Raw genomic sequence first — 26,807 nt, forward strand, 5'->3', positions numbered from 1 at the left:
ATCATTGAGAAACGTTATGATGCTGTTCTCCTTTCATTGTCCTTCTGTTCTTGCACCAAAATGAAGACAACAAACAGGCAAAAGTGACGCTCATTGTCACAGGACACACACATACAGCCTCATTAAAAGGGAGGCAATGGGGCACTGGAAGGGAGAGAGGGAACCACAGAGAAGGAGCTCTATCATGGAGCTCCTGCAGCAGCAGCAGCAGCAGCAGCAGGCCAGCCCTATCCTTTATTGACATTCTTCGTTTCGATTCGATTCGATTCGATTTTTCTTCCCCATCTGTGTGCCAAGTGCAGGAGAATTTCTGAATTGCTGCTGCCGCTCCTCCGCTCGCTGTTCGATGCCCGACGCATTGTTGGTGGTCACTCGAGTGCTGCTGCCTGCCTTCTGGCACCCACCCACCCACTCATTTAATGCGAATTTATCGTAAAATGCAATGCGTTTCCCTTCTTTTGTGTTCGGGCAATCCCCGCCCGCCACCCCATATCATTCCAGTCCCTCCTCGGTAGCCAAAGGATTAAGTGTGGTCAACGAAAGACGACGTAAATGAAAAGGCAAACGGAACCAAAACCGAAACCGAAGGGAGATGAAATGAGGAAGGCAGGGAAAAGCTTTTGTTAATGGCGCTAAAGAGTTGAACGCTTGATGGGGGCTTGCCCCACATGCCACACGACCGATTGCGTGTGGCTAAAGTCAACGTTAACTTCAACGCATCTCTCCCATCTCGCATTTCGCATCGTATGACATTTTTATTTATTTTATATATAAATTTCATTTCATTTGATTTATTTACACATTTTAAAGCCCCCAAAATGCAATAAATCAACGTAGGCGTCTCTCTCTCTCTCTCTCTCTCTCTCTGGGATCCTCGACGTGGCCAAGCCCCTTTTTTAATTAACCGCCAGCCAAAAGGAATTATACAAAAACAAAATAAAAAAGGATGGAATATCTGTATATCTGTGTGTATCTGTATACAAACGGAATATGGCTATGGCACAGGTGGAAGACACTCGAAAATTGAGTTATTTACGGGCTATAAGCTCACTATAATTGGGAGTATTTTGGAGTTAAAGTTGATCACTAAGAGCCAAGGATTTGGGTTTGTTAGCATTTTCGTTACCTAGATACCCATGATTTCGGTTCTAGATTCAATAGATCCTGAGATGAAAGGGCATATATTATTTTCCATATATACTTAGTAAACTTATGGTATTTTTTCTTTTTAAAATAAATTTACATATGTTTTTCTAGTATTTCTTCGATTTTTAGATATATTTGAGATATTTCTAATAATTTTTTGTTTAAGTTGCTCTTTAATCGTTTAGCCAATGTGATTTCTGTTCGTTTTGGATTACTTAGTTAACCTAAATACCCAATATTTCGGTGCTACGTTCAATAGATCCTTAGATATAATGGCATACACTTCTTTCTGTAACTTTTATGGTAATAAATTATACAAAATCTGGTATATTTATGGTATTTGTTCATTATAGAGGAAAGTGTGATATGCTTTGCTCGTATTTGAACGATTTCTAGATATCTATGGTAATAATTTTATGTTTAGGTTGCTCACTAATCTTAAGTTGCCTGTGAATTGTATTGATAATAATATAATTTGCTTAGAAAACAAATATTTCCGACCATAATTCATTAGATCGTTAGATATGAAATATATTTCATTTAAAGTTAGGCCTAAGGTATGGATAAATTGATTAGTATCCACAGAAAACTATGTGGGTTCAATGTGATGCAATTTTCCTACTGATCGATTTCTACCACCCAAAGGTCATCATTCCCTCTGTTTTTTTTTTTGCTCAAAGATGTCCGCTTGGAAGAAATCCGATTTCAAGTAAATATTAATCTCAAAGTACATTTTTAATCCATTAGATTTGGGAAGTTTTTTAATCAGCAGCCAGGAAGTTCTCAGATTTCAGTCTGCATCATCGATTGCCGCTTTTTAACTTTCACTCGAATGCACTTTTCAAATTAAACTTTTCCGCCACATCTCTCTCGCTCTCTTGCTATACATCTCTCTCTCTCTCTCTCTCTCTCTCTTGCTATACATCTCTCTCTCTCTGCCTCTCTGAAGTCGCATATGTCCGATGTCCGGCAATTTCAATTACATTTCTTCACTTCAATCAAATTGCATTTCCCGAAAATAAAAAAAGGAAGAAAATTGTTTGTGCAATACACGCGTGTTGCACTTTCAGTCATTCGTAAATTGAATTTACAGCTCAGTCTTAGCCAGGACTAAGGAGTAGTCCTTGAGGAACCCACCCTCCATCTAATGATTACCCTGGGGGCGGAGTTTTCTCAATTTCTTTTGATTTCTCGGGCGATATCTTATCGCATTTTCGAATGTCTCGTGACTGGGCGACAATTGTCGTTGTCCGCCCCTTCCAAAAAAAAGTCCTCGAATCGAATGTGGCTGAGTGACTTCTGTCAGCCACGGAAGGACACTTGGAAATTATTGAAATTGTTTTGCCATTTTGCCACGAGGAGTTTGTCCTTTGGAGAGTGCCGTGCCGCATCCTCTCCACATTTTAGAGAGCTCCTTTCGCCTCCACATTCTATCTCCATCGACTGGCGCGTCTGACGATTGCATTCGTCCTGCCGCCTGGCATGCTGGCTGCCTGCTGCCTGCTGCTTATCATTGCCATGGAATTTTCTCATTTTGAGCGATTCGAAGAATTTGTGTGGATTTTGGTTATTGATTTCCAAATGCCAAGGAGTCTGTCTGCATCAAGGCAGGTCTTGGCTCGAAGAAGGATCTGTGTGCGCGTGTGTGTGTCGATGGATGTGTGATTTTGAGCTTTTAATTAGTTGCTAATTTGCTTGAGGGGAACTTTGAGAAATTGCTGAAATGTGAAATAAATTAAAGTCAGACGCGGAGGAGAACAAAGAGCTTAAAGAAGTCTAGGAGTATATGAGGATATAAAGGGGACGTTTTAAAGCTTTAGACGCAATTTAAGCTGGGAGTATCTGTCATAAAATTGTTAACAGATATTGTAGAAGTAGAATATCTCAGGATCTATGGAGATTGGCATCGAAATATTAGGTATTTAAGATATTCATAAAAAAAATACGATGCAGGGCGCACTGTAGATGATTAAAGAGCAATTTTAATATAATATATGGTTTACATCTAAGAAATAGTGTGGAATATCTCAGGATCTATTGAAGACAGCTCCGAAAAAATGGGTATTTATGTAAACGAAATCAAAACGAATCCAAATCAGCCAAAGTAAATGATTAGTGAGGAATTTTAAAGAAATTCTAGCATTCACAGTGCCTATATCTGTCGTTAGTTGTCTTCTTTTTATATAATTACTTCCAATTTCCTCCATTTATGCCCTTACTTGGTTTTCAACATTTTACTACCCACCAAAAATCAACGAAAAGTACATGAAACCTTATCAATATTCCGTCCACCATTTCATATGCATAATCAATATACAACTTGTATGGTTTTCTATACGAAATAGAGTTCCCTCTCACGGAACTCTGGGGGCACTTGCACAGCCTCTACTCAGTCCGCCCCCTCCGTTGCCACTTTTCTCCTACTTTTCAGTTGTGCTGAAATATTTAGTAAGATTTCCTGCGTGTTGTAGCAACTTTTCAGCAAGCGTCAGAAACGTTTTTAGGGCTTCAGTGCTCCACTTGACTCCAGAGGGATCTTCTTCTCTGCCCCACTGATTTGCCTGCCCCCCATCGAGGATGTTGTTGCCACAGCGACCTTTGGCCAAAGTGCGTGTGCTTCAGCGCATTAAATTGATTGCTATTCAATTATTTCCATGATGAGGCACGCGGGGGCCAATTTGAAGTTTTCCTCACGTTCTCCTCCCCATTATGGGGGGCCAGACTTTTCTTAGGGAAATTGTAGCAATAAAATTATTGATAAAGCCATAGAAAATAAATAAGGAGAGAGAAATGAAAGAGGGGACACGGAAGGTGAATGGTGGAAGATGCAGCCAACAAAAGAGTGAAAAGATGGCTATCGATGGCCCGGGAAATGCAAGGCATAGGAAAAATTGGAGGAAAAACCCCACAAGCAGAAGGAACAGCAAAGGAAACTTAAGTAGGGGATTGGGGCGGGAGGTCTGTGGGGTGGGGGGCTGTGTCCAAGCCAAAAGGTAAGTAAAAGCCACTCTCGTACACGCGGGTCACAATTTAAATATGTATTATGATTATTTACAGCCAGAGAGCGCAGGGGAAATATAAATACAGCGAGAGGGAAAAATAAGTAAGAAATAAAATAAAAATAAAAATAAAATAGGTGCATAAAGAAAAAGGTGAAGCTCGAGATGATGATAAGCCAAAGAGATGCACTGAGAAAAAAAAGGAGATGGTACGGATACGGAATGAACAAAAAAAGGAAGAAAATTTAGAATGAATGAAAGATGAATGAAACGATAGTTGAGGAATGAAAAAGTATTTGATTTCTTGAATAAGAATGCTGTATAGCATTAGAAATTCCTTGGTGGATAATATTCTGTCGAAATTTATAGTCAAACACGATATAGAATCTGATTTTGGTCACATTTCTCCCAGATCTTTTAAGAATCCCAAAAACTACAGATTGTATTAGATATTAGACTTTAAATAGAGCTAAAAACACACTCAAAGTTCCATATTCCTATAAAAGAAAGAATCAAAACAGAAAAATGTATCAAAACTCCAACAAGACCCACTATTCATATTATTTGAACAAAAAATATAGGAATTTAACAACAAAACGTATTGAAAAACAGCTTTCTTCAAGTAGAAACTCCTCTATTCTTTCTCCCAGTGTAGTTTGGCGTTCGACGGAGGCTAAAGGTAGAGGTCTGAAGTCTGAGGCAGAGGCTGTTGCGGAGGCTGAGGCTAGGAGCAGAGTGGCTCTGAGGCCGAGGCTAGTAGTAGAGCTAGAGTGGGTCTCTGGTGTCAGCAGTGGAGCCTGGTGAGTGGGGGAAAGGCACAAGCACAAGCTCAAGCAAATTGCACACGCAACGTCCCGCGCCCGAATGTCCGCGTGTACAAAAGCCTCTCCTTCCTTCCTGAAGCTTCGGTGAGATTAGCCTTGGAGATATGCTGCTGCTGCTGCTGCTGCTGAGGTGCCTTGCAGCTCCATTCCGCTCCACACTCCACCGCTCGCTGGCTCCACTCTGGCTGCTGCTCTCAATAGGCAGGCGTCTAAAGAAAGTGCAAAGCCAAGGCTAAGAGCATTCGCAGCATAGAACGTGTTTGGGAAATGGCACTCAGAGAAAAAACTAAAGAAGAACTAAGCAATAGAAAAACATTTGAAGTGAAAGAAGGAATGTTGATTCTTTTTTGAAATAATTCCCCAAGATACAAGACGATTTTTGCAGTTCCATTCCACATACAGTCCAAGACTTTTCTTCCAGTGTATTAAGTGCCTTGTGCTGCCATTGGCACACAATTGGGTGAATTTTTTTCTTCATATTCGCAGCATGGTCGCGACGCGTCGTCGTCGCCTTAGTTACGCCTTAAGTTATGCAGCGCGCGAGTATCGTGTTGCAGGCTACTCCGCGTACACCCTATATACATATAAATAACACTCCTCTCTACCCCGATATATCCCCGCTTCTATGAAACCTCCCCCTTCCTTGCCCCATAAGCGTGCTCCAGCTATAAGCTGTTTTCATCCTTATCCTTTTCGCGCTACGCGATGCTATGCTATGCGAGGCGATGCGAGTGTTTAGATTAGGAGAAATTGCATGCTGCATCAAAATATATTTTCCGGGGGCCGCCATGAGAAAGGGTGGGTGAAAGTGGCTGCCAGGTAGAATGATTGCCTGCTGCAATACTTATTATGACGCTGCCACGTTGCTGCTGCAAATTAGCCTGCTGCAACGTTTTCCAAAAATGTATAAAATTAATTGCAAATATCAATATTCCAATATTCTGGCGACCGGAGAGTGCGTTTCATGCCCGATTGCCTCTATGCAAAATAGCCATTTCCCTGCCCGCTTTTCAAGCGCTAATTGGCTGCTGCTGCCAGGAGCGCCGGACATCGAACATCGGTAATCACTAGGCACAAAATACTCTAAATATATTTCCATAAATGCAATGAAAAATCAAAAATCAAATATAATTAATAACACAGTCCCGGACTTCTCGTGACTCCAAAACAGAGTCGAAAAGTTTCCATTTTCAATTAGTTTTTGGGCCGTGTAATTTGCACTGTTTGCATAAATTGTCAAACAATTGTTTGTTTTACAAATTTAGCAACTAAAACACACACAAAAGTCATGCATAGTATAGTAAATACCCAATACCACATGTCCTTGTTCCATCAGCCATAAACTCACCTGCAAAGAGAGAGAGACAGAGGGGAAATTGTTAGTCAGAAATTCCATGAATTTTAAAATATTTTAAAGCCTTAAAGCAACGAAAAATATGGCAGGGCTCCACTCTGGCCATATTGATGATAAATGATTGTCACAATCATTGCAAGTACCGACATGAATGCGAGGGAATGCACATGCGTATTTTTATGACAAATGAAATATTTTTTTGGTTCATAAATGTTCTTTGTGTTATGATTTTTGCTGAGTGGATGGGTTTATTTATTTGAAATGGTCGTACATTTTGGTAAATGCTAACATTTTTTCCGGATATTTTTTTAAAAGTTTCAGTGGGGTGCGAATTTATTGAAATTTCTAGTCTTAAATTTATATTTATTTAGATATGAATTCAAGCTTTTTTTCAGAGTTTATATTATTATTTTTAGTATTTCTGATAATTTATTTAATATTTATAGTATTATTGGTATTTTATGAAGTGTTTTAAGTCTAAAATTCTTTCATTTTATTATTTTTTATTAGTTGTAGTATTTTTGGCATTTTTCATAATATTTTCAGTATTTTTTAACTAAGATTATAGTTTGTATTATTTTATTATATTTTTTGCGTTTTACTTAGTATTTTTAGTATTTTATATATTTAGTTCTAAAAACACTTTTCCCAAATTTCCCACAAGTTTTCTTTGCTGCAATCGTTTAAAATTCCTCCGTTTACACAAAAACAAAACTCATTTTCAAATCAAATTAAATTCCAGCCTCCAAATCAAAGGCCATCCCCATGGAAAAAACAGTTTTAGAATTTCCATTAGTTGCCTTTAAAAATTACTTCGTTCCAAAGAGAAACTTTTTTACATGCAACATCAAAAGGCAGCAAAAAAGAGCAAAGCAAAAAAACGAAAAAAGGGAAGCTGCAACTGCAGTGGCAATACCATTTATGAGGCGGCAGAGGTTTTAAATCAAAGTTGCAGCATCTAAAACGCGGAATGAACAATCTATGCATGTGTCGAATGTGTCTGTGCATGTGTGCGCCAGTGTATCTATGAGTGCCAGTGCATCTATGCATCTATGTCTAGCTTAAACAATGCCCAATGCATAAATAACTAGAAACAAAACAAAAAACAGCATAAAGAAACTAGAAAATGTCCAAACAAAGTGTACATGTAAATAGCACACACAGCAAACAGAAAATAGAGGAGCTGGAGAACGTATCTAACAGATACACGCGCCATAAACTTTGCGAAAATCGTATGCTTCATGCCACTATGCCTCTCCCCGCCGCCACACTCTGGTGTTCTTCCGTATCGAATCCCATCATCCATTGCAGATGAGCATGGCCATAAAATATCAATTTCGTTTTACAAAAAGAAACAAAATGCCAAAATCGAACGTAAACTTATGAGTGGCTCTCTCTCTCTCTCTCTCCTTTAGCCAGTAAAAAGAGAAATAGCATAAAATATCGGTATAAAATGTGTGCAAAAGAAAAGCGAAATAATTGAAAAATGCATTGCAGTAAAAATACACCAAAATATAGGAACGGGACAGACAATGTGTAATATATATCCATGTATTTTTCCAACAATTTCCATAAGCGAAGGAATATGTATTACAGGCTATTTATTGCAACGGGAATTCAGCGGTAAAGGTGGGTTCTAGCGGAGGAAAAGATACATTTGATTGATGCCAAAAGTTGGAGAATATCTTTGTGGAAAGCGGAGGGGAATAAAAGAATTGATAATTTTGGTAGAAGTAGGAAACTCTAGTTACTTCTTTTAGACAAAAGACAATCCCTTATTGCCACATTTTACGTGAAAATATTGTTCTAAGTCTTTTAGAATCTACTAGATACTCAAACAACCTCTAAAATTCACACATTTCACTTAAATTAACTCAAAAAATAGCTTCTGTCTTGTCAGACTTTCAAATAAGATAGAAATCTGTTCGAAAAAGTCATCTCAAAAGTCCATGTCCACGTCCCCAACACGTGCCATTTGTCAGGCTGGCTGAAAACCCATTTGATGAGCCCCGTGACATGGCTCAGACCTAAGCAGAAGTGCTTGTGTACAAGATAATCAACTTCAAGTCACTTCAAATTGTATCTTTTGCCTACAGAAAAGATGTATTTATGAGAGTCATAAATAAAATGGCAAACGACGAAGAAGAAATGCCTCTTTGAGGCAATGAGCCCAATGAGAAATGTGAAAACGTGTTGGGCATAAAATGTATCCACAAAATTCTGAGCCTCACGTAGCGGAACCACCAAAAAATACAGCCAGCGATGGCCGAGGGAGGGCGGGGGACAAACATTTGAGAGATACCATTTTTATTCAAACAACATTTGATATTTTCATTAAATATCATTCAGCGCACATCCGTTCCCAGCATTCTCGATGTGTCCTACAACTGCAGCGAAGCGTGGAATTCTCTCTCTCTGACTGATATTTTTTTGCGATTGAAACACCAACAAACGAAACGCGTTGGAAAAATGCAAATAAACAACAAATGGACTGTGCAAGCAAATGAAATATTGAAACTAAACAACTTGGAAACAGGTGTCAACGTCATCATTCGTTTCGAAGGTCCCGCCACTTGACAATTCCCCCGCTCCGTTCTCTCTGCCCCTCTCCCTACTCCATTGCCCTCTCCATTCTCTCATCATTTTTTCGGGCTGACTGTATTATTTGCATTTCATTTACGCTTCGACTGTTGTTTGCTTTTGGCCTTTCCAGAATTTCGATAAGAGGTACAAGGAGACTGAGAAGGGTATGATGTATTTACGGTGAGGTGAAGTATGTGACAAAAGGAAGGAAGCTGAAATATTCTTGATCAGCATCAACAGTATTTAGAGTCGACCAAAATATGCACATATGCCGTATATTTCTATGATCTTTGCATCCAGAAAATTCTTAGATAGATAAAATCCTATCGTATCGTATCGTATTTCGTATCGTATCGTTGTAGAAATTCGACATTGCAGTCTCATAAATAAGGCTTTTATCTACCTATGTATCTACCAATTTTAATAGCAATCTAATATTAATTACAGCCAAATATAGAACAAAAAAAATCAACGTTTTTGTTGAGGCACACTTACTTCGGATCCCGCGGTGCTTGAAATGCACTTAACTCGTAAGAATCTGTACATAAAGTCGGCTTGCATAAGCTATTATAGATCTCAAGAAGGGCATACAACTTCTATTAGGTTTCGCAGACCAATATTTTCCTATTGGTGACCCCGACGTCGTGATCAATCTAAAGCTTGTGGGCCTTTTCGTTAGCTGTTAAACTTAAGTTATGATATTCATGGGCAAATATCGCGCTACTCTTTTCTTCCATCCGTTTCTCAACCAAAAAGGGACTTCAGAATCGTAGCTAATCATGGACATAAGCCTATATCTCATGCACCATCCATGTAAATCCAGCAGCTAAAAGATATAGTTTGTAATATGTATCTTATTTGAGTGGCTTCTGAATATAAGAAATTTCCTTTTCTTAGCTACCAGGGTATCTGCCAGTCGTTTCCTCCGTCTGTAAACCTTCTCTCTGATTCTTTTTGTTTTATAGACCGCAGGTGTTCGAACCCCAGAAATCAATCAACATTTGGAAATGCTCAATGTGCGATAGTATTTCAATTGTTTGTGCCGGCGGTCTGCTTCTTTTGTTTCGTATTTTGTTTGCGGCTTGAACTTGACACTTGCCACTTGGTCAACCGATTGGGCCGTTAGTCCCTCTCCCACTCCCTTTTCCACTGTTGACCAAATAAGTCTCGGCTAATACCTGGCAATGGTTCTTTGATGAGCTGTTTCTGTTGCCCCTGTTCCATGCTAATGACTGAGTCCGAATGATGGTACGCGAACGGAAGTCGTGATTTGGGGAAGCTTAAATTATAGACTGAGAGAGAGAGCTGAAGCCGGAGCGCGAGCGGTAGATTGGCTTAGATAATTATGGCTAATTAGGTAAATAGGATTGACAAATCAGTCAACAACCTATAGACCCACAATCAGGTACAGCTGACGATTTGAGTTAATTAGAAGGAAAGTTTGGCCTACAGAAGAAATTGTAGTACGTGTTGGGACTGAAACATAGAAAATTGTGATGAAAAAAGGTGTGAAAGGCTTACACGGGCTTTATTTGAACTGATTTATTTTTTATTATTTATCTAATGCAGGAAAATATCGAAATAGAGAGAATAATCTGTAAAATATACCGAATAAACCCACAGAGTATCACAGTTGTCTAGGAAACAGATTATTCACAGTTGAAATCATCGGTAGAATGAAATTATTAGCTTACTGCTGAGATACTCTGTGAAAGAGAGAGACTGAATTGTAGAGCGGAGTCACCCACATGACATTTTTTTCGACATTCTGCTTATAATAATGATCTTGATATCTCTCTATTATTTTAAACAGTTTTGTCGTGGACTGATATCATACCGTGGCGAGCTAGAGAAGCGAGTGAGCCGGGGGTTGGAAAGCGAGCGAAATTTGGGAACCAATTTGAAGAAATATCACTCTCGGATACAATATAAATTTTATAAAATGATTAAGTATCTATTGGTAAATGTATCTAAAAAACTGATTTAATCACCTTTAGAGTTGTAGGTAATTATTTTCCACATAAACAACACACTAAATACACACATGCTAATTTTTTACCAAAAGAGTCAAAGTTCAATAATTTGTTGCCTTTTTGCGACTTAAAAAGACCTAACATTCATTCAGTTTTTTTTTTGTTAATTTCCCTATCAGATGTCAGATTACGATTATATTTCATTTAAACCCATACTTATTCGTTCGAAAATCCGCAAAAAACATGCAATACCACCATAGACCAACCGAAACCCAGACCCAAACCAAAATATCGTTTCACTTCAATACATAATTAAGTTGTCAACGCAAACACAGACTGCAGATACATTTCGCTGTGTATATATTTTCCGCATTTATAACATTTCAAATTATGCAAATTTCATTTATGGTTTTTATTTCATGGATTTTATTTTTTTTCGTTTCGTTGTTTTTAAAAATTCTATCAAGGCAAATGAAATTTGTTCGGCTGCGCCTGTGCCTGGGCTTCGTGCGTGGTAAAATTATATTAATTTTGCAACGCGTAAAAGTTCATTATGCATAACGAATGTACAGCAAATAGCAGGCAAACAACAACAATAGGGCGTTCGTGTTAAATGTAGCCTATAATTAAATATTGTATCTACTGGATGCGAAGAGAGTGGGAGGGAGGTATGTATCTGTGAGGAAAAGAGTACGCGACGCCTAACGCATTTTGACAGGGCAATTATTTAAACGCCGACGCTGACATCTCTCCTTCGGAGCTCCGTAGTCGAGCTGTTCATATGTCATATTTCTAGCTGCTGCTGCCTGACACACCTTTTGTATCTGTAGCTGTAGCTATGGCTCCACCTCTGGCTCTGGTAAATGCAAGAATTACAAACGCCTTGGCGTCTAATGATTGTTTTTCGAGTGTTTTCATTCGCTGTGGTTATGGCAACCTTTGATTGCTGACCTGGTTTTTCATAAATTGCACTTAATGAAAAGCGTACCCACAGAAAGATCTAATGGGGTTTGGGTTACTTTTCATGGTTGAAGATATTTTTCAGATATTTTTATTACTGGAATTCGCGAAAATTGCCATAGGAAATAAAGGAAAACCATGGCTACGAATAGATTAAAAAAATTGTTGTGTATCTTCTATGTTGTGGATATTTGAGAGATACTTTTGAAAATGTTCTCTAAGAATTTCTTATTCTAAAAAAACCATTTCCCCCTGTAAAACTCTCCCAGGAAGTCCCACACGCAATGACTGTCTCGCTCAGGTAATAGCCTGAGAAAAAACGCTGTCCAAAAGCTAGACGAAAGCTGGATGTCTGGAAGCCATTCCCATAGCCCCATATCTCATGGGCAGCAATACGTTGGACATATCCTTGAAGCTCACATTTCTCAGCTGTCAACTGTTTAACTCCTCGACTTCTTGACTCCACTCCACTCCACTCGACTCGACTCGACTCCACTCCTCTTCGAGAGAACCTCTTTGGGTTTTTGCATATTTGACTTTGACACTTTTGCAGTTGTGTTGCATTGCTATTGTGATGTTGGTTGGGTTGTTGCATTGCTCTGCTCTGGCTCCTGTTAACATGTCCAACTGTTTGTCTGTCTCTCAGTCGTTACTGGCTATCAGGTCTGTCTGTCGCTCTTTCTGGCCATCAGGCGAGCTCTGTCTTTCTGTCCATTCAGTCGTTTTCTGGCCATCCCAGCAGCGACAATGAGCCGGGGCATTCCTCTTGAACACGCAACGTGCAATTGTCAGTGTCAAGCCTTGTGGCAGACTGTGGAAAAATATATACGTACCTATATAATACTCGTATCTGTGAGATACATTTATGTACGTATATATATATGTGAAAGATAGGTAGGTTGCATGTTTCATTCGAATGCGGAGAGAGGCTACTGCTGTTGCAATTCGCGTAGGCGTTGCTGCATCTCTGAGATGAGAGTATCTTTCCTATATGACAATAAAAAATGCTCAAAAAAAGGATACATTTTAAAGATTCAAGAAAGTTAAATTGGTTTTAAGTCTGCATTCCTTTTAGCACATTTTTTTGTGGATTTCCACTAGAGTATTAGCCATTCGCTGTGGTTATTTCTTTGTCACACATTTTGACAACTTTTTTCGAACAGATACAGATACAAACTCTACAAATTGAGTGATGGTTCTACAGACTGAATGAATTATTTTTTCTCGTTCTTTTTTTTTTGCCGACAAATGCATAAAGTTCACAATTCAATTTAAATAAAGCCCCCGAAAAATAGTTGAGGAGCTAACGAAATCTGTCGGCTACAGTACGTGTATCTGTAGGATGCTTTCTCTTGGAAGCGGTACGGGAGATTATCTCTACACTTGAACTACATTGTACAGGGAGTATCTTTTAGTATTAGTATGGGATCTATCCCTGAGATGTGCTACTGAGAGTATCTATGGTACAGGGAGTATCTTTTGAATGTAATAAGGAGAGTATCACGAGTATCTTTCAGCTGTAGTATGGCTTGTATCTCTTGAATGTGCTATGATGAGTAACTGTTGGATGTAGTACGGTTTTTATCTCTTAGCTTGTGTTGTGTGGCCTAATATACCATTTAACAACCAAATCTCCTCTCAAATGACTCCGGGGGCCAGGCAAAAAATAAAAATTGCTCTACACACGTTTTGCTGGTTTTCTGGTCATGTTTGACAACCTGCCGAAATGCAATTAACAATTGTCCCCGGCAGTAGTCATCGGGCTCATACACACAGATACACTCATACTTGGAAATACGTCCCACAGGAGCAGTACGGCCAGTGGTGAAGCGGTAAAGCATTATTGGAGGGGGAGCTACCATTCAAAAGTATCTCAAGGAAATCGAAAGAAATTGCTCTTTAAATGTCGGAGCGTAGCCAGAGATCAATTTAAAGCCCCTCTCCTGCTTCGTTTCGTCTCCAGATCTCTATTCTACAGCGAAGCCCCTTTTCTGCTCTCATTTTTCTGCATCTAAGCCTCTGCCCTGAGGGGGGACAGTAGTTGTCCTGAACAAACAGAGCCGCAGAGAGGCAGAGAGACCGACAGAGAGACAATTGCACCGTTAGAACGGCAGCAGCAACAGCAGCAGCAGCAGCAGAAATACACAAATGAATGCCCTTTGGCACCTGTCGTCATCATCAACCTGGTTGTCAGAGTATTTTGCATAGTTTTGCAACAGCAGCAGGCAGCTCTTCTCCTCTTCTCCTCTCTCCATTCACCATTCGACAGAAATTAGCCGTTGGGTAACAGGAGAGTTCTGCATTTTGGTCTTCTGCTGTGATCTGCTGGCCCTGTTTTTAGGGGGGGCCAAAACAACAAATTTACCTGCATTATTTGCATGTACAGCCCACTCCCTGTGGAATAGTCAGAGTCGGGTTCGGGTTCGGGTTCTGTACTGGCCGACATTAATGCATAATTTTGCCAAACTATTTTGGGGTTTGTTTGCCTGGAAGGCAAAGGTAAACCGCATGCAGTAGCTTCCTCTTCCTCTGCCCTGCCTCTCGGCCAGGCCAATTTATTTGTCATGTCAATATTAACGTCGCACAGAGAGGCATGGATGTTGCCTCCTATAGACAGTTGGAAATCCTGCAAACTTGAAGCCCAAAACATAATTTAGTTCGGTTTTCGGTTGCATTCTCCCCCAGACGATGCTTTTGCGGTTTTCTCTGTTTGCTGCTGTCAACTGCTGCCCAAACTGTCAAATATTTGGCCCAAAATCTAAGGCCAGGAAACTACTACACTGGCAATTGTAAAATTAATTAGAATTTATTGGGAAAGAGAGACGTGGAATTGAAGTGGGGAAAGAGCAGTGTGTGCAGTCTACTTATATTCATTAAAATAAATGGTTATAATTGCGGAGAGAGTGTATCGGTTGAGGGAGTGGGGATGGAAATAAGTAGAAATCAAGTATATCTTGTATTTTAAGATTTGAATACAAAGTAATGGAATTTCTTTAATGGGGAATTGCTAAAGCGATCCATTTCTGGAATCTAGAGATTTCTGTACTACTTCCAGGTCGGAGTTTCCACTAAGAGAATCAAGTGCAAAGAAATGTGTAATTTCATGACAAAGCCAGTAAGTTTTATGTAACCGTAACATAACTTTAGGATTCGATTCGCTGCTTCAACATTCCCATACTCGTATAAGTGGAGAATGGTACAGCCTTTTCTCCGCGATGAAGCTCTTTTGTAGGATCCTTTTATTGCTCTTCGTAGGAGTGCCACAATCCTAAGTGTAATATTATTCCCAGACCATTTTGAACTCAGAAGATATTCCAAACAGCGGAATACCTCTACCAATTGACACACGTATATTACCTCGCAAAGCCTTTGCCATTCCCTGATTAATTTATTAAAATTCCCATGGCAATCCATAAGAATCCTCCAGAAGCGTGTCGTGTCTTTCTCTTGCATTGCAAAATGAATAGCGGGCAATCAAAATATTGATTGAACACATTATTTAACAAGAGAGAAGCCTCTTTTCTTTCGCCGTGAAATTAACAAGAATGAAAGAAAGAAAGGTGCGCATGCGTGCCCCATCGAAAAACCACTCCTCCTGTGACTCCAACTCCAACTTCGTCTGCAACGGCGACTCCTTCTGCGGCAAGTTGGTCACGCATTGTGCAACCATAAATCTTTTGGGGGGCACAAGGCGTTGAAAAATTGAAGTAAAAAAAAAGAGCTGGGGAATTGGCTTGAAAGCTGCGCCTGCGCCCGCGCCTTCTGGCAACATTTTCTTTGGGTTGGGTTGGGCTGGGCCCCGGCATCGGGCCTAAAGGCGACTGCCACTATTGTTGTAGCCAGGCGTTTGCTTTTCTTTTGCATACAAACGTGCCCGGGATTTTGTTTTGTGACTTCATTAGCAGTCAACAGTCAGCAAGTTTTTCACTTCGAAGCCCAAGTAAAATCCCTCAAGTGTTTGGCAATTAGCCATGCTCCATTGCCCGACAAATCAGTTTCGTTCCTATTGTTATTTCTCACTCTGCTGCTGTTGTTTCTGCCGCTGTTGTAGCACTTAGAGACACTCATTAAGATTGACAGGAAATCATAAAACTATAATTTGAGGCCTTGATTGTATGTCGGAATGAACGTTTTAGGCTAATTGGAAAGCGATTTGTCTTTTGCGGGTGGTGTACGGTTTCACATGGGAAAACAATTGGTTTTTTTGGTTTCTGAGCATATAAATGGGAAATTTGTTGTGTAGAAATATTCCAAAACGACTTTAAAACCACTCTTCCTTCAGGTTCAAGCACATTTCTTCATTATTTAATGGTACCTTCATTGCCTTGCATTCCTTTCAATCATTCAATACACACTTCAATTTCTCTTCATTGATAGCTCTTCTAATGCCTTAATTAATGGCACGTGAACGATTTTCTCGTCTATCTATCCATCTGCTCCTTTTCCAGGCAGGAGATTCCAGTTCTCCATTCAAGTGCCCTCCTTCCACTCAATCATTTGTAGATTGAACAATTGCTCGTCATTTCCCTGTGGCAGCTCTCCCTCAATGGTCACTCAACGACGTACTTCACAGTGGAGTCTCTCATTCATGGACTGCTTCCATTGCAACTTCCCCGACTTCAAAGTCGAGGCTGCTGCAATCAGCAGCAGCAGAAGCAGCAGCAGCAGCGACGCGACGTGCCTTATCTTTTATCGCCTTGGTTTGCTTTTTATTATTGTCTTGTCTGTCTGCCACTTTGCCTCGTATTGTCGTCACTCTTGTCCGGTTGCAAGTTTCAGAGTCGTTTCTTGTGGGGGTTTCGGTTTTGTTGTTGTTATTTTTTGTGGTACGTGCAGATTGTCTTTTTCGCGCGTTGTCTTTTGATTGAAGAACGCAGCCAAGAAGCGGAAATGTCAAGCCGCAGCATAAACACAAACATAAATCTCAATGATGATGATGACGATGATCGTGCCACAGATTACGATTGCATTTGGGGATGTTTAATGATGATGACACACACACAGACACAGCAGTAAAGCCACCCACTTACATTTGGAGTCGCCTCCAATTGTGGCATCTACAAATCTGCAAATCTAGAAATCTGCATCTCTGATTTCTCAGTTGCAGCTGCAGCTGCAGCAGGGGGTTTCAGTTTTCCGCCTCTTTAGCATAATTTTATTCATCAGAGATTTCCGACCACCTACGCGCGACGGCAAAATTCTATTCGGGAATTGTGTGACACATTTCCACAATTTCGCGGAAAAACTGCACAATTGAGGGGGAGGTAGGGGCAGTGTCTGAGTAATTAGCAATTCTGGGTGGAGGCTTTTTTCTTGGTATGCCTGTTGGCTGTGTGCCTAAAGCCAGCAAGAATAAGTGGAAAACTATCCAAAAAGTAAATAAAATTAGTGGCATATATATATTGATTCTCGAAGTAAGCTTTTCACGGAAACTTAGGAATTGAATCTGCAGGAAATATGTTTTGTCTTGCTAGCAAAATTTTATTAAATGAAAATCAAGCATGACAATATTCTAGGAATTTCTGATATCGCATTAATTGACTAAATAAATCACTAAATATATTTTTTTATGCTATCCCGAAACATTATTCATCTTTCAACATAAATTTTCAGATTCTCTTTAACTCATCTTCACATCTTATTCTCCTTATTCTTGCCTAATTCTTCATATTTATCATCTTTTTATGGTTTTCAGTACATTTTTCAAAGTATTTAATCAAAATTTACTAACGAAAAATTCGAAATATAATATTTTCTTAGAGATTATAAATTATATGCCATAATTTCTGATTTCGTGAAATAAAATTTAAAGACTACAAAAATACCATAAAATACCAGAAAATATCATAGATATACTAGAAAATATAATAAATATACTGTACCACAAAATATCTTACCTAAATCTAATAGAAAACACACCAATACCTGCCAAAAATCTATCTCTTAAAAAAAGACAGCCCAAAAAGTTCCTCGAAAAAACAAAACCCCGCCTCCCTTTTCAATCATTTGCTTTATCTGGTATCTGCATGCCACCGTCCAATGCCACTGCCAAATGCCGCACTGTCGTGGCTCCATTTTGTAGGCAGTACTCATGAGTATTCCGTTCCCTAGCCGTTATTAAACGTATTTTGATTGCTACCTAAACAACGAAGTAACTTCCTTGTGGGCAAGGAAATCCACTCCCTCTATAATTAATATAAATTTCGCCCACAGAAACTTTTGGCTAATGTTTTGCCCTGCGGTCCACCACGAAAACAAAAAACAAAAATACACGAAATATACAAAATAAAACCGTTTGTTTGTTGACTGAAGTTTCGCCGACAAATGGCGAGGCGGCGGACCCTCTACTCTAACAAGCCCTGAAAAAGAAGATGAAAAAACTCCAACCACAAACAGCAATAAATGAAATCAAATAATTTGTTTACTTTTGTCAAGAAATTTGTTGGTGGGCCGGCCACACAGCCAGAAACCGCAGGGCAAGGGAGGTCGAATGATGGACAAGAGGAGGACCTGTAATGCGTTTTAATGGAGGGAAAGATGAAAGTAGTTGGTAATTTGAAGAGAACTTTAAAAGTGTCGAAAATATTAAGTTTGAATAATAAAAAGAAAAATAAAGAGTTTATTTATTAAATTAATTTTATAGTTGCCTAAAATATCTTAGTGAAATAAAATTTAAGTGAAATGAAAAAAAATAAAGACTAAAAAGAAAGAATCATTTTAGACCCGTACTGAAGAAAATTATAAAATAGCCAAATAAAAAAACAACAGGTTATTTATTTAATTTCTGAATAATTTTCAAAAAATTTCAGAAGATCTTTTTTAAGATACCTATAATAGCTAAGGGAAATATAATTTAAAATTAAAATAAATAAAAAATAAAATAAAAATAACAAAACTAGGAAGTACGAAAATTTTAAGGCCTTACTGAGGAGAATTTAAATGATACCCAAATAAAAAACGGCGATGTATTTATAAATTCCTTGAACAATTTTCTAGAATTTTGGAAGACATTTAAAAATTGTAATTTAACTTAAAAAACAAACCAAAACATCCGTTTTTTTATTTTCCTAGTTTCCCTCTAGCCTAATACACCCTTTTAGACCCACTACCGAGGTAAGGGGTAACACACTTTTTGGTTCACACAGTGCCCCAGAGGCCAAGGCGAGAGATTCGCAATCGTGGTGCTAATTTGTAGCGCCCATTTCCGTTCTTTATGTGGCACCAAGAGGAATCCCTTTGTGGATCCTTTCGGCTGCTTATTGGCTGCCATTTCGTGGTGTGCGGTCTGAACTTTTCTTTATTGATGCCCCACAATTAGCATCGCCGTCCCGTCGTAAACAAAGCTTAAACCCCTTTAAGCCCGAGGATGCTCTTGGGCAAACAGAGTGCCACAAACCGCAAATAAACCTCTAGCAACGACGACCTTGACTGCAGCAGAAACAGAATCGGAACTGCAACAAAGACCCGACCCACAGGAACTGAGTCAACGCCTCCTCAACATTCAAGCAACGAAAGTTTCGTATGAGAGAAGGTGTTGAAAACCGGTTTAACATTTAACATTATTTCGGTTTTTGTTTTTTTTTGTGTTGTTGTTGAACCGGCAAACAGTTCTTTGAACTTTTGGTTTTTTGATGAATTTATTTGGTGTTTAATGTCGACCGATTGTCGGGTCGGTAGTAACGCGTGCCGTTTTTCCCCCAAGGGAAGCCGCCGTCGGCCAACAAAGAGGTTGACAAAACTAATGGACGGACGGACGGACAGTCGGCTGCTTAATGATGAGATATTAACGCGTCTGGGGTTCCAGGGAAAAGAACAGAAGAACAGAACAGCCGAAGAGTACCCAGTATCTGCATGACAAATGAGTCGATCTTTGTAGGCTACAAAATAAATGAGATATTATTTTGGATTTCTCTGGAAAGGGAATGTCACATTGGCAGGGGGTTAAGGAATTTGAAGAGAATTTTAGCTGAATTTCAAGAGCGGAATAACCTTTTTTGGGAACCTTTCATGTTTTAATATTGAGATATTATAATAGATCTTTGGGAATTATATTTCTAAACTTATGGGTATTTTTTTTAAGATACTAAGTGTACTATTTTATTGAGGTTTTGGTCAAAAAACATATCCCAGCCATAGAGCCTAAAAAATAGCGTAAAATAAAAGTAAAATCTTCTGTGACATGATTGGAGCTCTAATTGTTGAGCTCTAAAAATCTGTTCATCCTCCTATAAGCCGTCTACTAAGACATTTCTATTGCACCAAATAACCTTTTCTATCAACTAACATTGTACTAAAAATCCGTAGAAATATCATTAATTATACCATAAAATCACTTAACAATTGTGAACCAATCAATTCTTCCACTGTCCTTTATCTAACAATCGAATTTGCATCCATTTTCTAATCTGTTTCTTTTGGCAACCGTTTTCTTTGCATTTGCATTTGCATTTCCTCGTGAATTTCTCTCAAAGAGAAATCCGAAACAAGAAGAAAAAAAAAAGCTGGTTAATCACCCGACGAGCATTGAACACTGAGCATTGAACATTGTCAAGTTTTCAGTAGTTTTAGCCATTAAATGCCATGCCAGAGGCAAAAAACTTGCTCGAAAACACGGTCATGTCATGTCACGAGAAGTTGTCTTTTCTTGCATTTGAATGGAATTCCCTCACCTTTCTCCCACTCTCTCTGTCTTTCTCTTGTTGCGGAACTGTGTCTCTTGTTTCTCTCTATCGCTGTGTGTGTGTCTCCTGTTGTTGTTGCTTCTCTGGTAACAACTTCCGCAACACATTTGTCCAATTTGCACACAGAACACACAGGCGAGAGGCAAGAGGCAGCAGCAACAGCAAACATTTTGCCCCGAAGCTCAATTGTTCCCAATTATTTCTCTCTGTGGCATGTGTGGCAAAAAGGTGTGGAAAGTGTTTTTCGTAGCCATAAATTCTGTCTCTGCCAATTAGGAGAAAGAGAGCCCTCCCCCCCCCCCCCCCCCCACAAAGACTTCTATAATTAGAGATTGGCAAATGGTCTCCCACTTGGGAGTGGGTCAGTGGGGTGGACAAATGGCGATTCGATGTCTCTGTGTGTCTCTGGGGGAAAATTAGTCAATGAAATTATGGAGTTTGGAATCATTTACGATTATAAACATTACCAGAACCGAGTCGAGTACAATTAGTACTCCCCTGACTTGAAAACATAAACAAATACTTTTAAGAGACTTTCAAACCTTCAAGCCCACACGCCATCAATCTCCAACCTTTAATTAACTCAATTTTCTTTATAATTAAATATATTTATGCTGCCTCACACTTGTTTATTGTATCTGTAGAGTATTTTCGGTGAACTTCTCAATTAATCCAATTTCTCAGAGCTCGAAACCCAAGTCATGCCACATGACGCACACACCCCAAAAAGGCACACACACAGAATGACTCATCATCGGCAAGGCAGCAGCTTCAACAGCGACACAAAACTTGCAACCTCTGGGGCACAAAGTCCACAAAGTAAGTCCAAACCGTTGCAACAGTCGGCGGCGGCGGCGGCTGGCACTGCGGTTTATCTGGCGACAGAAAAAAAGGCCCCCAATTTCTGTTGTCTAGACCAAAACAGCTGACAGCTGTGCCGCCTGCAACATAGAGGCCCGCGGGGGAACAACCCGAGTTGCAGAGTCTTAGCCAAAAAGATGATACCCCCCGCCCCAGCCTTTATTTGGCTGTTAAATCTTGTTAAATTAACCAACGGTTAAAGCTCTCTTTCCGACAGTCTAGTCAAGCTCGATTTAACGCTCAATTTAGTGGCTTTCGGGGCTCTGGCTTTGGCTTCAGCTTCAGCTTTGGCTTAAATGATGAATCGCCGACCATCGCAACGCTCTGTCATTGATAAATAAAACCTCATTAGTCGGTCTCTAGCCAAAACCAAAAGTTTATGTTGGCCAGAAGCTCCAATCTTGACAGATAGCCAAGGCATTGACTTTTGGGTTTCCCTCTGCTCCAACAGCGGGGAGGCGCCTAAGCACGAAATCTTTTAGTGCCACCCAAAGTGTTTTTGGGGCTCGTGGTTCATGGAAATTTAATAAGCCGGCGATAACAAAGGTCAAAGTGGCTATAATTATGTAATTTGTTGGCCAGAATGGAGAGCATTTTATTGTCAACAATGCGAAGAATAGGTGTGTGTGTGTGTGTGTGGGGGAGCCATTGGATGTTTAACAATACTCTCGTACTCGTTTGTTAGAGGTAATAGAATGACAATAAACTTGGGCCAACAATAGATCGAGAAATGGGAATAAAAATGAAATGAATTTCACAGTAGTGGAGAGCAGAGGAGAGTATGTATGATGTGAGGGGTCTGGGGATTGGTATACGGCAGGGGTGTAGGTGGATAAAGCATTCCAAGCGGGGGATTCTTATGGATATTTTCTTTGGCAGTAGTTTTGAGACTGATCAAAGAAGGAACTATTCAAAGGTACTATTAGTTTTTTTTTATATTTATATTTTATGCAGCTCGAGGAATTAGAGCTTATGACACTTTTAAATAATAATCTAATATTTTATATAAAACACGCTTCTTAAAACACGCATTAATATTACATATACGCATAAATAAATCATTTTCAATCATCATCTACTTTGAATAATACCCGAATAATTATGACTTAACTTTTTATTTATGAGTTGAATAAATCAAAATGTTGAATAATTTATGCACATTTGTCTATAAAAATGATTTATGCACACAGCAAACGTCGTTCTCTACGATTTAGATCAACTTCAAATGATGGAAAATGCAAAAAAAAAGATTCAATCTTCTATTAGCGACCACAATCTTCAGGATTTATGATTTTAGCCCAATATTTATCCTTAGTTGTGCATATTTATGCACATTTTTCATCTAAAATCCCAGTTCTTTCAATATTTTTACTATCTTTCTAACAACTATTCGATTTTCTCCCCAATTAATCCTGTAAAATTAAAGATCCTATCTACACTCCAAGTAATTTATAATCCATTGATCTCTATAGCAATCTACCGTCCTAATTGATCTATTCAGGTTCCCTCCTCTATTCCTCTTTCCCCTTTACAACCAAATCTGTTCCACCGAATGACCTTTTACCCGCTCACCCACCTCTCGTAACCTCATTCACAACGAATGCAGGCACCCCCCTGCGGCGACCCTACGCCACTGTACGCGCTGTCCTCCCGCTGCACAGCTGGTCTCCGTGTTTTTCCCTAGAAAATATGGGCACGTAACCTCCGCCTTAGGCCACAAAAAGCCACACACACACATGCACACAATCGATGATGTGAATGTAGGTGAAAAAGGTGTAGGCCAAAAGAGGAATAGAGCGAGGAAAAGGCCGGGGTCCGGGGTTCGGGCCAAGAGTGAAAGTCATAAAACTGTGATGTGGCTAACAGGACACGCAGCGCAGCCAACAAAAAAAGGCAATATCCGATAGGAGGACGATAGCGCTAACAAGGGGCGTGTCAAAGGCAGCCTGCTGCTTCGTTCCTTTGACAGTTGTGTCATGATAATTAGTTCTGACCATGGCCTAAAGCAGGGTATAGGGCAGAGAGTTCGAGGGTCTGCGTATGTGACAGTGGCATGCGTGTGTTGACTTCCTTTTTATGACTTCCATTGTTTATGTTGATTTGATGTTAATTTCTCGTAAAATTTGATAAATATCTCAAAATATAGAGGCCCAAAAATGGGAAAACCCAAGGGGTCATAACATTTTCATTTACCTCTTGAAATATTTGTTGTTTTTTCTGTTGTTTTCTGTGGGCTACTTGAGGTTTACCTCTTGACCTGCATATGTTGAGGGGTTTGGTTTCTTCTCCTCTTTTTTATATGATTTTTCGTTTCGTTTTTCGAAAGCAAAAATTTGGAGCAAGACACTTGAAGATACACAATTTTGTTGAATATTTTTTAATTGATATAATCTATTGCGGAATTTGCAGTACATTTATTTAAGGCAATCAACGAACGGAGCGACCGAGTGCGCAATTAAACAAAATGGAACGAAAATTGTGGCTTCTTTGCTTTTTATGATCGAAGAAATTTGCATGAAATCAGCAAATACACTGGGCGAAATTGTTGTAGATCACTGCGTTTAGGGGTTTTCTGTACGTAAAGAAGCTTAGAAGCTTTTTCAATTATAATTTTTATAATTTCTCAATCGAAATCGCGCGTTGAATTGTTTTAATTACTTTATTTAGCAACTTTTTATACGTCAAGCCACTTGTCACTCCTCGAAGCCTTCACTTGTGGCTTTTTCCTTGCCAAAACCTTTTTTTGGCTCAAATTACATGCATTTTTCAATCAAAGTCGCGCTTAAAAATTGTATAAAAAGACGCGCGCGTTTTGCTTGCGTTTGCTGGAGGCAGCCAAAACCGACTGCCGAGACTGCGGCAACAGGCGGTTCTGAATCGCAGCCGGCGCGCCGACTCAAACAAACCGAAAGACAGAGAAAGACAATCCAAGCCACACGACAGAAAGAGATAGGGACAGCGTATTGATCGTGACATCGATTCTTCGGCTTCATTTCGACTTCGGGTTTTGACTTCGTTTTCAGCTCAACATTGTTGCCGCTTCTGTTGTTTCTGTTGCTGCCTGAGATGTTGCTGATCTTTGTTCTGCTCTTGGTGTTGTTTTTGTTGCTGCGGCCGTTTTTTTGTTTGGTTTTTAATGCTTTTTTCTTGTTTTTGTTGCTATCATATGTTTTGTTTGTGCACTGATCGCAGCAGCTGGGCTGCAAGCAACATGTTGCTTTTGATCATTTGGCTGCCAGACAGGTTTATTGTATTGCCAGACGAGCGAATCGATTGATGCTAACAATGTTGTACGCATTGTTGCTAGACATGAAAATGCTAAAGGGGCAAGGGAGATGAGCACTTAGCGGTATTTAGCTTGTTTTTTTATATAAGAAATAAAGTTGCAAAGAATGTTAATGAAAAAATGATCAAAACAGAATTTTTATTTTTTCTAAATAATTTAAATGGAAAAAAGCTAAAATTTATCTTTTTCTTTCAAATTTTACGGGTCTTAAAATAAGTAAGTTATAAGATATCCTGATCATTTTGTACCTTCAAAGGGAAAATTTGTAGAAAATAAATGATTCTCTCAAAGGAATTTAGAAAGTTTCTGTATATGACATTAGGATCAGCCACAAAATCAACAGAACTGTATAAATATCTACTCGTACACTTCATAATCCCAATATCTTTGCAACATGTTGCATTCATAACAATTTATGGACTGTTTTTAGGAACAGTTTCCATCTCTGTCTCCTTCCAATCCCCAACAGACATAAACACATTTCCGAACTCTTCAAAATATGTCTGATTTTTGTTTTCTTGACAGCTGTGGGGATGTAAGAGCGAGAAAGAGAGCTACAGCTTGTCTGCTGTATCGCTTCGGCTCTGCAATGAGTAAACAATTTTTAAATGGAATTTTCAATAAGTCATCAAAGAGGTACCCAGGCATCACAGCATCTCATTGTCTGCCCCTTTTGATGGATCTTTTTCTTATTTTTATTCTTGTGATTGTTTTGGTTGTTCTTTCGACTCATTCGAACGACCCATCAACGGATCTATGGCGTACGTTTCATTCATTAAAAAATCCGCAACAGAGTTCAATAGTTTCATAAATTTTAATTGCAAAAACGTGCACTGAACAAAAGGCAGTTAAAAAACACAAGAACAGAAGACTCGTTGAAGGGGAACCTCTCTCGGAAAGTAGGCCACGATGTGGCGTTGGGTTCCATGTTCGTTTCAGTTATGATTTACAAGGCGGAATCCGCACAGAACACAGACAATTAAAGAAACTCGTAAACAACAAACCACAACAACCGCAAAACGGCAACGAGAGAGCCATAGCCATTTGAATGGAATGGCAAAATGTGTGGCTGTCAATAAATCTATATGATGATCACGATCTTGTTGTATTGCCAAAAATATCAAGCGAAAGAGAAGTGATTTCAGAGTACTGTGGTGGTCTGAAAGAACACTCTTTAGGAAGGAGTATATTCGTGTAAAAGTTATCCAATTGTAACGGGTCGGTAATATGTTTGAATACAACTAGTATCTCCTTTGAGTTATATATCTTTTAAATCCCTGGTTTCTTCATGGGAATTGGCAAATTATGAGAGTAGTCATAAATCATCCTACAACTGCTTCTCCAGAACGATAGTCTCTCTCTTAACTAGACTTAGCTTGTATGTCCCCAAGTCCTTATCCTCCAAAGTGATCTTTCTTCAAGAAAATAGTTTTTCAGTGATCTATCAACCTTTCGTCTGATCGTGATCCTCTAAGCCGATATTTTTTTAAGTAAATGAAAAAACCTACCTCTGAAATGATTATCCAAAATATTCGCAAATGATCTGCTGATCCTGCAAAGCATTCTTTTTTCAAATTGCTCTTTTAACTGCACTGATCATTAAACTGTTTCTAAAAAATTGTTTATATATCTATTAAAATTTCCTCATAAAACAATCTTAAACGATCATTAAACCAAAGTTCCCAATAATTAACTCCACTGATTCATGCGCCACAATCTCTCGTTATTCACTCTGATCATTGATCACTCTTTTTCATAAAAGACCTGTCCAACCTTATCTGAAGTCCATTGTACCCGCGATAAAATCGCAAAAAATCATCAAAAAATTGCAGCATGCTGTGATCGTTCCCCCCGGTCGTTCCACAGATCATTCGTTCCATGGATCGTGAATTGCCTTGTAACCCCCTCGACCCCGCTGTGGGACAATGCCACACTTAAATCATGTGGGTGGCTTTGGCCCCATGATAAATTGCAATGAACTTCTCTGTGGCCTCCAAAAACAAAACGATGTCAACGAGCAGTTCGATTCACATAAATTTCCAAAATAAAGCCAGGAAGAAGATATATGCAGTCGGATGGTTCGTTGGTTCGAAAACCTGTGGCCCAAAAGAGCCACACACTGAAGCAAGTGTACAAGTCT

General features: G+C 39.3%; 1 protein-coding gene across 7 annotated transcripts in view; it reads right to left on the reverse strand.

Annotated features, from left to right (window-relative positions):
• The window catches only part of LOC108162324 (protein sickie), a 208,675-nt gene that overhangs the window by 101,161 nt on the left and 80,707 nt on the right, over window positions 1-26,807 (reverse strand). Inside the window, exon 1 of one of the 7 annotated variants that reach the window (XM_033393960.1) lies at window positions 23,575-23,669. The exons of the other annotated variants lie outside the window; for them this stretch is intronic. The gene's annotated coding sequence lies outside the window, so the exon portion shown is untranslated. Of the gene's footprint in view, window positions 1-23,574; window positions 23,670-26,807 lie in introns of those variants that run through there. 7 annotated transcript variants of the gene reach the window in all.

The sequence above is a fragment of the Drosophila miranda genome, chromosome 4 (assembly GCF_003369915.1).
Source record: "Drosophila miranda strain MSH22 chromosome 4, D.miranda_PacBio2.1, whole genome shotgun sequence".
NCBI lineage: Eukaryota > Metazoa > Arthropoda > Insecta > Diptera > Drosophilidae > Drosophila > Drosophila miranda.